Source organism: Orycteropus afer, unplaced genomic scaffold (assembly GCF_000298275.1).
Source record: "Orycteropus afer afer isolate SDZICR_OR568_19922 unplaced genomic scaffold, OryAfe1.0 scaffold00213, whole genome shotgun sequence".
NCBI lineage: Eukaryota > Metazoa > Chordata > Mammalia > Tubulidentata > Orycteropodidae > Orycteropus > Orycteropus afer.
The window spans coordinates 2,507,657-2,525,181 of NW_006921800.1; the positions used below are offsets into that span (position 1 = coordinate 2,507,657).

Below are 17,525 nucleotides of genomic sequence, written 5' to 3' on the forward strand. Positions count from 1 at the left end.
TGGCGCGGGATCGGGCAGTGTTTCGTTCTGCTGTGCATGGGGTCGCTATGAGTCGGAAACGACTCGACGGCACTTAACAACAACAACAGAGATGCCTGGAGAGAAAGTCCTAGTGATCTACTTCTGAAAAATCAGCCACTGAAAAACCTACGGAGCACAGTTCTGCTCCAACACACATGAGGTCATTACTGGTTATGAGTACACAAGATGAATGTTCAGAGTTTCCAGGATGCAGTGCAGGGAAGGAGAACCCAACAGAAGCCAGCAATCTTGCTAAACTGAGAAAAGATTCTGGCATTTGGGAAGGCTGAGGTGGCTTGAAGGTGCAGGTAAAAAGACCAAGAGAGGAAGAATTTATAAAGAAAGAGTGCTCCAGAGTACTACAGAAGGGTCCTACAAGTCTTTGGCTGATCACTGATCTGTGTATATGTGAGAGGAAATTATCTAAGGCCAGAGGAAAGAAAGAACCACCAAAAGGAAAACCATCTCAGAAGCTCATAAAGAACTAGGAATAGTTTGTATTCCCACTAGCCAGAGTGGTATGACCTCCTAACACATGAGATTCTGAGTGCCATTCTCTAAAACAATTGCCATAGTAGTGTGGCCTAGATTAATGGGTACTCTGTACCCATTGTAAGCAAGTTTAAAAGCATTCCTTCAAACTATTTCCAAGTAACTTACCTGCATTCCAGAAAAAAACTCAAGAATTCAAAGGAATACAAAAAAATCCATCAACCAATAACTTAAAAATTTATAAAATCTAACATCCAATTACAAATTATCAGGAATGCAAGGAAACAGGAAAAAATATGATCAACAATGAGAAAACAAAATCATTAAACAGAAATAATACTATAAATTATAAATAATGAAATAAATATAGTCTATACATTTAAGATGGTAAAAGAAAACATGAGCATGATGAGGAAAGCAATGTTCAAGGAAATGAAAAGACCAAAAGTGAACTTCTAGGGATGAAAAGATACAATGACTGAAAGGAAGAACACAGGAGATGGGATTTTTAGCTGTTTAGACACTGCAAAAAAAATGCTGAGTGAACTTAAAGATAAAGCGATAGAAACTATCAAAAATGACATATGGAGAGGAGAAAAAAAATAAATAAAAACACCAATGATCTAAGAAACTCAACAAATTTTATGCAGAAGAAAATCATACCAAAGCATACCATAATCTAATTGCTAAAAACCAGCGATAACAACATAAAATCCTAAAAAATAACTAGGGTTGGGGAGAGAGTAGAGACAACTCATTATGAACAGAGATCAAACAGTGACATTAGACTTTTTGTTAGAACCTATGAAAGCAAGATAACAATGTATGACATCCTTAAAGAACTGACAGGAAACAAACACTGTCATTTGACAGCTTTTCTGATATCAAAGCAGGAATATTACACCCAGAAAAGGTATCTTTCAAAAATTACATCAAAATACTTTCTCATATACAATTTTTTACAAAATCTGAGAGAATTAATCACTTGCAAATAAGCAGTATAAAAAATGTTATGGAAGTTATCTAGGCTGGAAGAAAATAACACCACAGCAGATTAAAGCAAAAAAGAGAAAAGCATATTGCGTGCCTGATAATATATGTGAAAATATATAAAACAACAGCACAAAGCAGGAAAATGGAAGTATACTATTTTAAGATGTTTACACTGCAAATAAAGTAATATAATACTATATAAAGGTAGACCGTGATAAATTAGAGAAGCTCAGCTAAATTAAAGCACTCAGCTGCTAACCAAAAGGTCAGTGGTTTGAACCCACCTGCCACTCTGCAGGAAAAGATGTGGCAGTCTGCTTCCATAAGGATTTATAGCCTTGGAAATCACAGGGCAGTTCTACTCTGTCCAAAGAGTCACTATGAGTTAAAATTGACTCATGGCAGTGGATTTGGTTTTGTGTGGGACATAAGTTAGAAATACATATATATACTAAAACACACTCAACTATCCAAAACAAAGTAGGAAAAGGGGAAATAAAGAAGAGATGGAACAAATAAACAACAAACAGAAAGACAGCAGATTTAAAACCAACCATATTAATAAGCATATAAAATGTAAAGGGTGAAAATATTCTAATTAAAAGTCACAGATTGTCAGATTGGATAAAATAAAAGCAAGATCCAATTTAATACTCTCTATAAGATATTCACTTCATAGACTAAGATAGCTTAAAAGTAAAAATATAGAGAAAGATATATCATGTAAACACTGTAAAACCTAAAGTGGCTGTATTAATTTCAGACAAAATAGATTTCAGAGAAGTATTATCCTGCTTAAAGAGGAACCTTTCATAGTGATTAGAGTAAAAACTAATCCTAACTAGTCATGCATCTAGTAAATTTTCAAAATAAATGAAGCAAAATGTGATAGAATGGAAAAGAAAAAGGCAAATCTTCAACAATAGTTACAAATCTTCAATAATGGACATTTTAAGACTCCTTGCTCAATGATGGCTAGAGAACAAGGATAGAAAAATCAATGAAGATACAGAAGACTTGAACACGCCACCCAAAAATAGAACACACTTTCTTTTCAAATACAAAAAAATATTCACCCATATACAGCACAAATTTCAATGTTTTAATAACTGAAGTCCTATTCTCTGACCATAACAAAATTAAATTAGAAATCAGAAATATATCTGGAAAATCCTTACATTTTAGAAATTAAAATACATTCTAAATAACATGTGACAAAGAAAAAATCAGAAGGGGAATTAGAAAATATTTTGAACTGAAGGAAAGTGAAAACACACCATGTATCAAAATTTGTGGGATATAGTTAAAGTAGAGTATATAGCAAGATCTCTATATCAATAAAGGCATATATTAGCAATTAACAGATTTCAAATCAATTATCTAAGCTTCCACCTTAAGAAAAAGAGGAGCAAATTAAATGCAATGTAAGCAATAGAACAGATATAATAAAAGATTTAAAAACCAGAGAAAATCAAATGAACCAAAAGGTGATTATTTCAAAATATCAGTAAAATTGATAAACCTCTAGCCAAAGTGATTGAGAAAAGGAAGATAAAAATTACTAATACTAAGAATGAAAGAGGAGACATAAATATAGATTCTACAGATATTACAAACGTAATAAGAAAGTATTAGAAATAACTTTATGACACTAAAATCAAGTTAGAGGAAACTGACAAATTCCTTGAAACTATCAAAGGTCCTTAGGGAAAAAATTATTAACCTGAAATACCCCAATATCTACTAAAAGAACTGAATCCTAGTTGAAATTCTTATTTCAAACTAAACTGGTAAACTCTATCAAATATTTTTTTAAAAATTCTATACAGGTTCTTTTAGAAAACAGATGGAGAGAAGATTTTGAAGCCAGCATCCTGATAGCAACACAAGACAAAATCAAAGACATTACAAGGGAAAAAAATGTACACACAAATATTTTCTCATAAACTTAGTTCCAAAAATCTTAATAACACTTCAGCAAATCAAATTCAACAACATATGAAAAGGATAGTACAAGATGACCAAGTACAGTTTTCTCCAAAAAAAAAAATAGTAAGTCTGGATAACATTTGAAAATCAACTGATGGAATTCATCATTTTTATAAGAAAAATATTGTCGAAAGACACAGAAAAAAAAACATTTAAGAAAGTCAACATCTATTTATGACTAAAAACTCAGCAGAATGAGATGAAAGGAAACTTTCTCAATATGTATTTGTATGCATTAGGAATGAACAACTGGATATTGAAAATGTAAAAACAATATCCTTTACAATATTGTCAAATAACATGAAATACTTAACAGATAAATTTAACAAAATATATTTAAGAAATGTACACTGAAAACTGTAATAAAGTCCTGAGAGAAATTATATAAGACCAAAATAAATATTGATGAGTAATAAGATTCAGTAAGTAAGGTATCAACTCCCCCTACTTTGATTTATAGATTCAATGTCATCCCAATACTAATGCCAGAAGACAATTCAAATTGGAGGGAGGACAGCCTTTTCAAAATATGGTACTGGAACAAATGGACATCCAAGGCAAATAAATAAATAAACCTTGACCTAAATTTTAAACCTTATCCAAATATTAACTCAAAATAAATCCTGGACATATATGTAAAACTATAAAACTTTTAGAGAGAAAAAAAAAAAAAAAAAAAAAGAAGAGAAAGTCTTTAGGACCTGATGCTAAGCAGAGGTCTTTTACTTGACACTGAAAGCACAAGTCATAAAACCGAAAATTGAAAAACTAGACCTCATCAAATTAAAACCTTTTCCTTTGTGAAAGACCCAGTTAAGATGAAAAGAGATGACAGCCTAAGACAACAGCTTAGTCATATATACCATGCTGTATCCCTAAAGCAAAGACCTGAAAAACCAAGTGAAACACATACAGATGATGATCTTGGTACCCTGAGCAGGAAAAGGAAAGATGAAGAACTAAATTGAATACCAAATGGAAAGAGAGAAAAAGATTTGTGGACTGTCGACACCCTTCTGGTCGGCCCAGCATACCATGGTCATCGTGAGACAAAGGAAGCAGTGTTCCTGGGCAAGGAGCACAGCAAGGTAACTTCAAGGAATTCCCAAAAGAAGACAGAGATATTGTGCAGCCAAACCTGGAGTGAAGCAAGGTGAGCAGAACATAAATTGGATCTAAGGAGGGAAAGTGCAAGAAGATGGGTGAGAGTTCCAGGATTCTTAGTGACCACAGAGTTGGAAAGGAGCCAGGAATTAGAGACAGCAATATTCACCAGCAGCAGTCCTTGATCATTTGGGTAGGTGGTACCCACAAAGTAATAGATTCATAGAGTAGCAACCGGAGATCCCACACCTGACCAGACTCCAAGCAGCCCTCCCTCTCTCCTCAAATTTGGCTTGGACCAAGTCCTGATCACTGGCTGCAGCCTAGGGGGAGTGCCCCATGCTCACACTGGTGCCCCATGTCTTCACTCTAACCACCCTTCTACTAACCAGTAGTGCACCCAGAATTGGAAAATACACACTCCCATGTCACCAGACTGGCGACAGACAACACATTCCTGCCCCATCTGCCCAGTGGTCAGCAGTATGCATTCCTGCACTGTCAGGTCGGCGACCAGCAGTGCACACTTCTGCACTGTCAGACTGGCAACTAGTGGTATGCATTCATCCCTCCACTCTCCTGCCTATACAGCAGGTGGCAGCATATGCTCCTGGATCACCAGACCAGCAACCAATGGCACATTCTCACACAACCAGACCAGAGGTGCTTGCTCACTCTGCCCATCATTCTGCTGCCATCTTGCTTGCCGGAGATTGACAGTGTGCCCTTTCCACACACCACAGTGGCAACCAGAGGCATGAGTCTCCTTCCCCTGCCTATCTGGCAGTTCACACTCCTGCCTCCCTCATCCACCAACCAGCAGTGTGAACTCCTGTGTTACTGCCCAGTGATCAGTGACCCATGCACCCTTGTCTTCACCATGCCTGGTGACCAGCTAGATAGGCACTTCATTAGCAACGTCCCTCACGTCCCAGCAGGTACCATCTGTACCTCTGCCAATCAATGAGCAGGAGATCCTAGTGCCCTCATCCAACATCTGCCTGGCTGCAACAACACACATCTCATACCTAGACAGTTTCTGCAGGCTGACTGCACATGCACTTGATGCCCCAGCACCTACTGAGATGCCAATTCATGCACACAGACAGTCCTATCTCATCCATTTGAATGGTACTGCTTCACAGCAGCTACAGAAACATCCCGCCCTGACCTCCAGAGGATGTGCTAACTCCTAGCACCAAACTGGAAGGACCTCACAGTCCTATAAGGGCTGTGAAAGAATCTTGACCACCCAACATTTGTTGCCCAGCATCACAGAAAAAAACCTGCTCTCCCAGCTCCACCCAATACTATAAAGGAAAACATACAAGCTTAACCACAAAGACTCACATGTGTGACCCACCATACCCACCAGTGAGAGGAAATTACAGTCAACTTTCACCACCAAAGTCACACACAGACTAGTACTACAGAACAATTAAATAATACAAAGGAAGAAAAACATTCTGAAGAGGAAGAGAAAAAAAAAAAAAAATTCCATATCTAGCAAAACAAACAAAAAAATAGGGTAATACAAGCAAACATACACTCAATAAAAAAAAAAATATAAACAAACATCTTAATGCCTTGGAAACAGCAGACAATAATAAATCATATGAAGAAACAGGATAAAATGCTGCAGAAAGAGCAAAACAAAGGGACAGAAAATCTTCCTGAGGAAGAAATGACAACAGAACTATACCTAATAAGGAATTCAAAAGACTTATATTTAGGCCTCTGAAAGAGATCAAAAAAAGCACAGAAAAAAAAATCCTAGAATAATTCAGGAAAATACTACAAGAACAAAATGAAAAACTAAATAAACGAATAAAAGCCATACAAAAACAATAAAATATAAAAAATAGGTAACACAAGAGGACACAGAAGTAGAAGTGAATCAATGGAAGACAGAATCAGCAAAATAGAGGAAAAATCCCTTGAAACTAGTTTGTCTGAAGATCAGTAAGAAAAATTAATTAAGAAAAATGAAGAAAATCTAGATGGGTCATCATCAAGAATAGGAATTCCAGAAGAGGAGGAGAAAAAATAAAATACAGAGAGAATTTTTGAAGATATATTGGCAGAAAACTTCCTGGTTTTCATAAACAACCAGAAAGTTATTTATCTATGAAGCTTAATGAATTCCATACAGGATAGATCCCAAAAGAAATTCACCAAGACATATCATAATCAAGCTTTCCGAAACCAAAGACAAGGAATTTTGAGAGTACCTTGTGAAAAAATGAAGTATCACTAATGAAGGAGCACCAATAAGTCTAAGAAATCTGTCAGAAACTATGCAGACAAGAGGCAATGGCATGACATTTATAAAATTCTGAAAGAAAAGCATTGCCAACAAGAATCATATACCCAGCAAAACTGTTTTTCAAATATGATGGAATGACTAGGATATTCCCAGGTAATCAGAAATTAAAGGAATTTGTAAAAACTAGACCAGCCTTACAAGAAATACTAAAAGGAATCCTTTGAGTAGAGAACCAAGGACATCAGACAACAATCTGAGATAAAGATACATGCCAGTATCACCCAGATATCAACTCAGATGAAGACTTCACAAAAATAAAATAAATCTGCACAGCTGATTACAGGGAATCAGAGATGTTAAGCTATAAATAATGACAACTTCAAATCAAAAAGCAGAAATAAATGGTATATACTTAACTCACTTATATATCATTAAGAGGAAGTCAAGCAATTTCAAGATATAACACGCTGTTTCAAACAGAGGAGAACAAAGTTAACTACAAAGAAAATTAATAAATCTACTCACCAAAATACAAAACTCAAGATTTCAGTAAACACAAAAACAACAATGAATGACAGGAAAAGAAAATCCATAAAGGAAAATAACTCAGCACAGAAAATTAAGAGGAACAAAGAAAACTATTACCACAAAAAAGAAAAAGCATTTTTAAAATGGCAACAGTAAATGCATATCCATCAATAACCACACCCAATGTAAATGTATTAAAAGTGCCAGTCAAGAGGCAGAGTAGTAGAATGGATTTAAAAAACATGACCTATCAATATGTTGCCTACAAGAGACATACCTTAGACACAAAGACAGGGACAGGTTAAAAATCAAAGGTTGGAAAAAAATATATCAAATAATACAGAGCAGGATTAGCAATAATTTTTGACAAAATAACTTTAAGTCAAAATCCATTAGAAGAGACAAAGAGAGGGCATTATATAATAAATAAAAGGTCAGTCAACATAACCATAATAAATATTCATATATCCAATGACAGAGCTCCAAAATACATAAAACAAAGTCTACCAGAACTGAAAAGAGAAACAGTTCCACAATAATAGTAGCAGTCTTTAACACACTACTTTTGAAGATATATGCAACAACTAGAAAGAAAATCAAGATTTAAATACTACAATTAACCAACTTGACCTCATAAAAAACTCCAAACCAAATTCACTGCCATGGAGTCGATTCTGACACACCGCAACCCCCACTGGGTTTCTGAGGTTATAAATCTTTACAGTAGATTGCCCTGTCTTCCTTTCATGGAGCAGCTGGTAGGTTTGAACCACTGACCTTATGGTTAGCAGCCAAATGCCTTATCCACTATGCCACCAGAGCTCCTTACTCAACCTCATAGACATACACATATTACATCCCCCAACAGCAGCAAAATATACATGTTCTTCTCCAATGCACATGGCTCATTCTCCAAAATAGACCATATTTTAGATCACAAAGCAAGCCTCAATAAATTAAAAAACACTGAAATAATACAAAGCATCTTCTCTGACCATAACACTATAAAACCAGAATCAACTAAGTAAGAACAAGAAAAAAATAATTAAATACAATGAAACTAAATAATACATTGGGAGCTCTGGTAGCGTAGTGCCCAAGGCACTTGACTGCTAACCAGAAGGCTGGAGGTTCAAACCCACCAGCCACTCCTCAGAGGGAAGGTTGGGCAATCTACTTCCGTAGTGATACTGCCTCGGAAACGCAAGGAGGGGTTGCTATGAGTCAGATCTGACTCAATGGCACATAACAACAACAACAACAAATAACACATTACTTAAAAATGATTGCGTCATAGAAGAAATAAAAAATGAAATTAAAAAATGCTTACAATCAAGTAAGAATGAAAACACAACATACCAAAACCTTTAGAACACAGCAAAAGCAGTGCTCAAAGGAAAAGCTATAGTTAGAAATGAGCATATTCAAAAGAAGTCCCAAAATCAGTAACTTAACTGATAACTTGAACAAACAGAGAAGAGCAAAACAAGATCACAGTTAATAAAAACAAAGGAAATAATAAGGACCAGAGCAAAGTAAATGAAGTAGAAAACAGAAAAATAGAAGCCATCAACAAAACCAGAAGCTGGTTCTTTTAAAAGGATCCATAAAACTGACATACCACTAGACAAAGGAAAGAAATTAGAAGATAAAAATAATCACAAAGGAATGTGATGGGTGACACTATAATAGAACTAACTGAAATAAAGAGATTTGTAACAGTATTACGAAAAACTGTACTCCCAACAATTTTGTTAACATAGAAGAAATGGACAAATTTCTACAAACATAGTACCTAGTGAAACTAACACAAAAAGAGGTAGAAAATCTAAATAGCCCCATAACAAAATAAGAAATTAAAGATGTTATTATTAAAAAATTCTGGTGCAGAATGCTTCACTGAAGAATTCTACCAAACATTCAGAGAAAGGTTGACACTAATTCCATTCAAACTATTTCAGAACACAGGAGAGGAAGGAATACTCCCCAATTCATTCTACGAAGCCAGCATAGCCTTGACACCAAAGCCAGGAAAATATACCACAGAAAAGGGAAATTATACACCAATATCCCTCATAAATGCAGATGCAAAAATTCTCAACAACATTCTAGCCAACAGAATTGAACAGCGTATCAAAAAAAAATAACATATCATCATCAGGTAGGATTTATTCCAAGGATTCAAGGGTGTTTCAACATCAGAAAAATCAATCAATATAATTAACTCACCACATAAATAAAACAAAAGATAAAAATCACATGATAATCTCAATCGATGCAGAAAAGGCACTTGATAAAATCCACCACCACTTCCTGATAAAAATTCTCAGCAAATTAAGAATCCAACGAAATTTTCTCAACATAATTAAGGTTATATATGCAAAACCAACAGCCAGCATTATTCTCAATGCAGAGAAACTGAAACCAGTCCTCCTTGTGAACAGAAACAAAATAAGGATGCCCGTTATCATCACATTTTTTCAATACTGACTGGAAGTTCTAGCCAGGGCAATAAAGGGAAAAAAGGGAAACAAAGGTATATCGGTTCTCTAGTGCTGCTATAAAAGAAATACCACAAGCAGATGGCTTTAACAAATAGGAATTTATTCTCATACAGTTTAGGAGGCTGTTGTTGTTGTTGTTGTTGTTATGTGCCGTCGAGTCAAACCCGACTCATAGCGACCCCTCCTTGGGTTTCCGAGGCAGTATCACTACGGAAGTAGGATTGCCCAACCTTCCTTCCGAGGAGTGGCTGGTGGGTTTGAACCGCCAGCCATCTGGTTAGCAGGCAAGTGTCTTAGCCAAGTCCAAATTCAGAGTGCCAACTCTAGAGGCTAGGTAAAGGGCCCTTGACCTTGGGTTTCAGGTCTCCCTTTTGTTCCAAGTCCACTGGAGTTGGAGGCTTCTTCTAACTCATACAACTGCTGAGGCTGACTAACCCAAGGTAGGCAAGTAAAATGGCGTAATCCCAAGATCAGCAGGCAGCATGGTAGGCTACTGGTTCAAGTCCAAGAAAAATCCCAAGACTGGCAGGCAACACAGCCCAAAATATGCCAAAAAAGCTAAAGACCTTTCTCCAAGCTTCTCCATATATACTGGAAGCAGGCTACACCTCAAAGGTAACTAACTCACTTTCAACTACTTAGCTTCTCACAGCAGATTCCACCATGGAGATTAAAATCTCATCATGAGGAATAACTACGTCCAACTGCCAAGCTACTCAAATCCAGGGACCAGCCAAGTTGATAAACAACCTTACCTACCACAAAAACGTATCCAAATTGTAAAGGAAGAAGTATAACTATTCCTATTCCAGATGACACCATACTATATATAGAAAATCCCAGGGATTCCAAAAGAAAGTTACTAATACTAATAGGAGGCATCTGGTGGCAGAGTACAAGATCAACATACAAAAATCAGTTGAGCTCCTCTACACTAACACTGCACTGAAGGAACTGGTGAAAACCAAGGCTCCAGGAACTGATGAAATACCCACTGAGATGTTACAACAAACGGATGCTGCGCTGGAGATGCATTCCCTGGACAAGGATATCATGCTTGGTAAAGTGGAGGGTCAGTGGAAAGGTGGAAGGCCCTCAAGAAAATGGATTGACACAGTGGCTGCAATGATGGGCTCAAGTACAGCAAGGATTGCGAGGCTGATGCAGGACCAAGCAGTGTTTCATTCTGTTGTACACAGGGTTGCTATGAGTTGGAGCCAACTCGATGGTACCTAACAACACCAAAAACAATCAAAATACCCTGGTACTGGTTTAATGACAGACACATTAGACAAATGGGAAAGAACTGAGAAACCAGAAGTAAATCCATCCATCTATAGGCAAACTGATCTTTGACAAATGGTCAAACTACACAAACTGGGGAAGAAACAGTCTCTTCAACAAATAGTGCTAGGAATACTGGATGTCCATCCATTTGCATAAAAATAAAACAGGATTCATGTCTTATATCATACACAAAAACAAATTCAAAATGGATCAAAGACCTAAGGGTTAAAGCTAAAATGATAAAGCTCCTGGAAGGTAACATAGAAATAAAATTAAAGGTCCTAAAAAAAAAAAAGAAAATTAGAGGTCCTAATTTTCAGCTAAAATAGACTTTCAAACACAACTACACATGTACAAACAACAAAAAACGAACTAGATAACTGTGACCTCCTTAAAATTAAATACTTACGCTCATCAAAAAACTTACCAAAAGAGAAAAATAAGAACCTACAGAGAAAAGTAAAAGAGAACCAAAGAAAAAATCTTCAGCAATGACATATGTAACACTTGGCCTGAAATATATAGAAAACTTCAACACATCAACAACAAAAAAGACAAACAATCCAATCAAAAAATGGGCAAAGAACATGAACAGACACTTCATCAAAGAAGACATTCAAATGGCTAACAAACACATGAAGAGATGCTCAAAATTAAAAGCCACTGTTTTTGTTGTTAGGTGCCGTTGAGTCATCTCCAACTCATAGTGACCTTACACACGGCAGAACAAAACACTCCCTGGTCTTATGCCAGCTCCATGATCCTTGCTATACTTAAGCCCATCACTGCAGCCAGTGTCAATCCATCTCCCCTCCTTCTTCGACCCTCCACCTTACCAAGCATGATATCCTTCTCCAGCAAATGGGCCCTTCTGACAATATGACCAAAGCAGGTGAGACAAAGTCTGGCCATTCTCCTTTTCAAGGATCATTCCAGCTGCACTTCCTCCAGGACAGATTTGTTACATCTTTTAGCAGTCCATGGCACTCTCAGCATTGTTCACCAGCACAACTCAAAAGCATCAACTCTTCTTCGGTCTTCCTTATTCATTGTCCTTCTCTCACATGCATGTAAGGCGACTGAAAATACTATAGCTTGTGTCAGGCACACCTTAGCCCTCAAGGAGACATCTTTGCGCTTCAGCATTTAAAAGAGATTCTTTGCAGCAAATTTGCCCAGTGCTATACTTCATCTGATGTCCTCCTGACTGCTGCTTCCATTGGCATCAATTGTAGAACCAAGCAATGTGAAGTCTTTGACAACTTCAATTTTTTCTCCATTTATCATGAGGATTTTTTTTTCTTTATATTGAGGTGTAAGATATAAGCCACTAGAAAGATCCAAACCACCTCATCCCTGCAAAAACGGCACTGATCAAAAAAACAGAAAGCAACCTAACTGGTGAGGTTGTGAGAGACTCGAACTCTTATACACTGCTGGTGGGAATCTAACAGCTTGGTGCTTCCTCAACAAACTAGAAATAGAAATACCTTATGATCCAGTAATCCTACTCCTAGAATATATCCTAGAGATTTAAGAGCAGTGTCACAAATAGACATTTGCACAACCATGGTTCACTGCTATTATTATTTATAATAGCAAAGAAACAACCTAAGTGTCCATCAACATATGAATGTATAAACAAACTGTGGTGCCTAAATATAATGGAATACCATGCAATTATAAAGAATGGTAAGTGAACTCTGGTGGAATAATGGGTAAGACATTTGCCTGCTAACCAGAAGGTAAGCAATTCAAACCCACAGGCTGCTCTGCAGGAAGAAAATGAGGCAATCTATTTCCATAAAGATTTACAGCCTTGGAAATTCAATGGAGGCTGCTACAAGTCAGGATTGACTCGATAGCCATGGGTTTGATTTCATAAAGAATAATGATGAATGGTGGGATGGACACAGGGAAGAGGTAACTGTTGGGAGGAAGTGGGAGGGGAGCTGATGCACTGTGGGAGATTGCAGTTAATATCATGAGACAAAGTGTATGTGAAATGCTGTATGGAAAGTGAATCTGCTCTGTAAATTTTCACCCAAATCACAATTAAAAAAAAAAAGAAGAAGAAGAAGAAGAATGATAAGTCTACCGAATAACTTAGAACAAGGATGAATGTGGAGAACATTATGCTGAGTGAAATAAGTCAATCATAAAAGGACAAATATTATATGGTCTCACTTTTATAAAAAGTCAAGAATATGTACACACAAGAAAAGTGATGTGTTTTGATGATTACCAGAGATGAAAGGCTTAGCAAGAGGGAATCACTTGCTGGGAAATAGACACCTGTTATTTGTGGTGATGGAAAAGAAAATATATAATATGGGGAAGTCAGTACAACTTGACCAAGGTAAACAAAGACACTGAGAGGTATGGAAGAATAAGGGAAAATTAAGGTAAATGTTATAATATACACAGTTTTGCAAAAACTATAATAACAACTAAAACATATGTATATGGTTATAGAGCTACCCATATAATGTTGTATGTATATAGGAAATATATCTGAATCATGAATGTGCATATATAGGTTTATTTGTGGCCTAAGTATAAATATGTTTGCGTGTGCTACATTTATATTCATATATATAATAAAGCACACGGGGGCACAGTTACACAGACCTCCTAGACATATTTACAACACCTCATGAGATTGGTTCACTGAGTTACAGAGCCTTGGATCATACTCTCGTGGGACAACTTTGTCAACTGGCATAATAAAGCTCGTGATTTCCACATTTTAATTCGGTGAGTAACATCTGGGGTCTGAAAAGCTTGTGAGATAAAAAACAACTATTGGTCTCTTTTCATCTGGAGTAAAAAAGAATGAAGGAAACCAAAGATACAAAGAAATTAGTCTGCAGGACCAATAGTGCGCATGATCCATAGACTCTTCTAGCCTGAGACCAGAACTAGGTGGTGCCAGCTACCACTACTAACCATTTTGACAGGGGACACAATAGAAGATCCTGGATATAATGGGAGAAAAATGTAAACCAAATCTCAAATTCCTAAAAAAGATCAAATTTTCAAAAGAGACTACTGCCCTTTTAACTTAGAACTAATGCCATCCCAGGAGATCTCCTTTCAGCCAAATAATAGTTTGGCTTATAAAATTAACAACATTACCCATAAGGATCGGAAGGAAGGCTGGGCAATCCTACTTCCGTAGTGATACTGCCTCGGAAACCCAAGGAGGGGTCGCTATGAGTTGGGGCCGACTCGACGGCACATAACAACAACAACAACAACAACCCATAAGGAATGTGTTCCCTTAAGCAATCAACTATACAAGACCAAATGGTCAACATTTACCCAAAGCAAAGATGAGAAGGCAAGGAAGGGCAGGGAAGCTATATAAATGGAAAGAGAACAAACAGAATGGAAATAATGAGAATGTTGAAACAATGCAAAACTTGTAACCAATGTCAAGCAACAATCTGTACAAAAATTGTGAAATGGGAACCTGATTTGCTGTGTAAACTTTCACATAAAACACAATAAAATATTCAAAAGAAAAAAGAACCACCACCAAAAAAAAAAGTATATCAACAATTACTTTAAAACAAAGATGAGAATGAAAGTGGGCACAGAAACTAGATTAATGGAAACAGAACAACCAGAATGGAAATAATAATGTTTACACATTGTGAAGAATGTAACAAATGTCACTGAATAACCTGTGTACAAATTGCTAAATGGGAACTTAAACTGTTGTATACACTTTCACCTAAAACACCATATTATTACAAAAATAAAAACTCTATGAACTACAATTCTACTCCGACATTCATGAGGTTGCCATCAATGATAATATTAAATGTAAAAAGCAACATTTTATTGGAAATTACATGTCCTAATAAAATAAATAGATTTCTTCAATTTAAAAAGAGAATGAAAAAATCTATAGAATGGGAAAAAATTACTTGGAAACCACCTATCTAACAAAGTAATATATAAAAAAATCTCATAATTCAACAGTAGAAACTGAACAATCCAGTTAGAACATGGGGAAAAGCCATGACTAGGTATTTCACCAAATAGAATATAAAGATGACAGAAAGTAAACACATGAAAAGTTGTTCAACATTATTAGCCATTAGGAACTGCAAATTAAAACCACAATGAGATACTGCTATCCACTTATCAGAATGACTAAACTAAAATATACTGACAACACCAAGTGCTAGAGATAAGAAACTGGATCACTCATACTTTGTTCTTAGGAATATAACATTGAAAACAGTTTAAAAACTTCTTATAAAACTTGTAAACATGCAACTACCATATAACCATGTGACTGCATTGCCAGACATTTATCCCAGAGAAAAGAAGACTTAGTTCACATAGAAACCTATACATGAATGTTTGTGGCTGCTTTATTCATAATAGCCACCACACCAACACCCCCACAAAAACAGAGGAAACAACTCAATTATCTTTCAATGAACAACTGGTTAAATATATTCCAGTATACACATACCATAGAATACTACTTAGCAATAAAAGGAACAAACTACTGATACACACAACTTGAATGAATCTCTAGGGAATTATGCCAAATGCTGAAAATGCCAATCTCAAAAGGTTACATACTGAATCCATTTATATAACACTCTTCAAATGGCAGATTAAAAGAAATAGAGGAATAGATGAGTGGTTGCCACAGGTGACGAATAGGGAAAGAAGATAAAGTAAGTATTCCTATAAAAGAGGAATGAGACAAGGTATAATGATTGCCCTGGAGGTGCAATGAATAAAGTGCTTGTCTGTTAACTGAAAGACTGATGGTTCTAATCTATCCAGCAATTCTATGGGAGAAAAGATTTAGCAATATGTTTCTGTAAAGATTATAGCCTTGAAAACCCTATGGGACAGTTCTACTCTGTCCTATAGGATCTCTATGAATCAGACTCAACTCAATGGAAATGATTTTGGTTGAACAATTCAAGTGCATAATATGTGTTCGGAAATAAAATAAATCAAGTTGTCTAATTGCCTAAGACACTTGACTGCTAACCAGAAGGCTGGTGGTTCAAACCCACCAGCCACTCCTCGGAAGGAAGGCTGAGCAATCTACTTCCATAGTGACAGCACCTTGGAAACCCAAGGAGGGGTCGTTATGAGTCAGGTCTGACTCAATGGCATATAACAACAAACAAAACAACAACAATTTAAGTTTAAGGAGCTCTGGTGGTACACTGCCTAAGGCATTTGACACTGCTAACCATAAGATTGGTAGCTCAAACCCACCAGCCACTCTATAGAAGGAAGATGGGGCAATCTACTTCTGTAAAGATTTACCACCTCAGAAACCCAATGGGGGTCACTATGAGTCAGAATTAACCCAATGGCAGTGAGTTTCATTTTTTTGGTTTTTCATTTAAGTTTAAATATGCATACCTTGCATAATTAAAAACAACTGGCGAAAGGTCCATGCCATAAAGTATTGCTGAAATGATGTACTCACCCCAAAATGGTTTGCTGCCAAAATTGAACAATAACCACCACTCCAACAAAATGATTTTTTAAAAGAACACTAACAAACCATAAATCATAATAGAATTCCAAAGACATAGTCTTTTTGTCTGGCCAGCAGTGGAAGAGGTAATGAAGTCTCCTGAGACTCTATCCCAACACCAGAAAAAAAGTGAGAAGCACAAAGAGGATGTGGCAGGAAAGGGATGGGATCACTCTAAACTGGTGTGATCATATTTCAATTTAAACATTTAGTAGAGCTTCTTAAAACACTTTAAATACTGTACTTATTTAACTAAACTACGGTGATGCATTCAATACATGAACTTTTGAAACATGAAAATAGTTTCCTAGCACACAATTATTACCATGAATTAATTGGAATTGGCACATTATCCTGGAAAGTTTGTCAACCCCTACAACAAATAATCTGGAACAATACTATAGTGGAGACTAAACATTCAAGGAACTCAAGCCTTCTTGACCACATTACATAGCAGCCTTTGACTTATAAGTGTGATTCACATTTATAAATGTAGTAAAATGTTAACATTTAGGAAGGTTAACATTTAACATCGTGGTGGAGGGTATACGGAGAATTCTTTCCACTGACTTGTATTTTTTATGAATCCTATTAGGGAATAAGATTTTAAAAGCAGTTAGTGTATCTCATATATCTTTGTATTTCCTAATTTTCCCTTCTCTTTTCCCAGTCTCACACAATTCTTTGCATACAGTGTATTCTCAATAAGCACATGCCAAATTTTATAAAGTATATATGGGAAGGCGGGAGCTCTGGTAGCATAGTGGCTAAGACACTTGCCTGCTAACCAGACGGCTGGCGGTTCAAACCC

The 17,525-nt window shown here is 36.3% G+C and overlaps 1 protein-coding gene across 1 annotated transcript in view; it reads right to left on the reverse strand.

Moving 5' to 3' along the window:
* ANKRD13C (ankyrin repeat domain 13C) overlaps positions 1-17,525 on the reverse strand; it is a 164,419-nt gene that overhangs the window by 46,124 nt on the left and 100,770 nt on the right. The gene's annotated exons all lie outside the window — the stretch shown is intronic.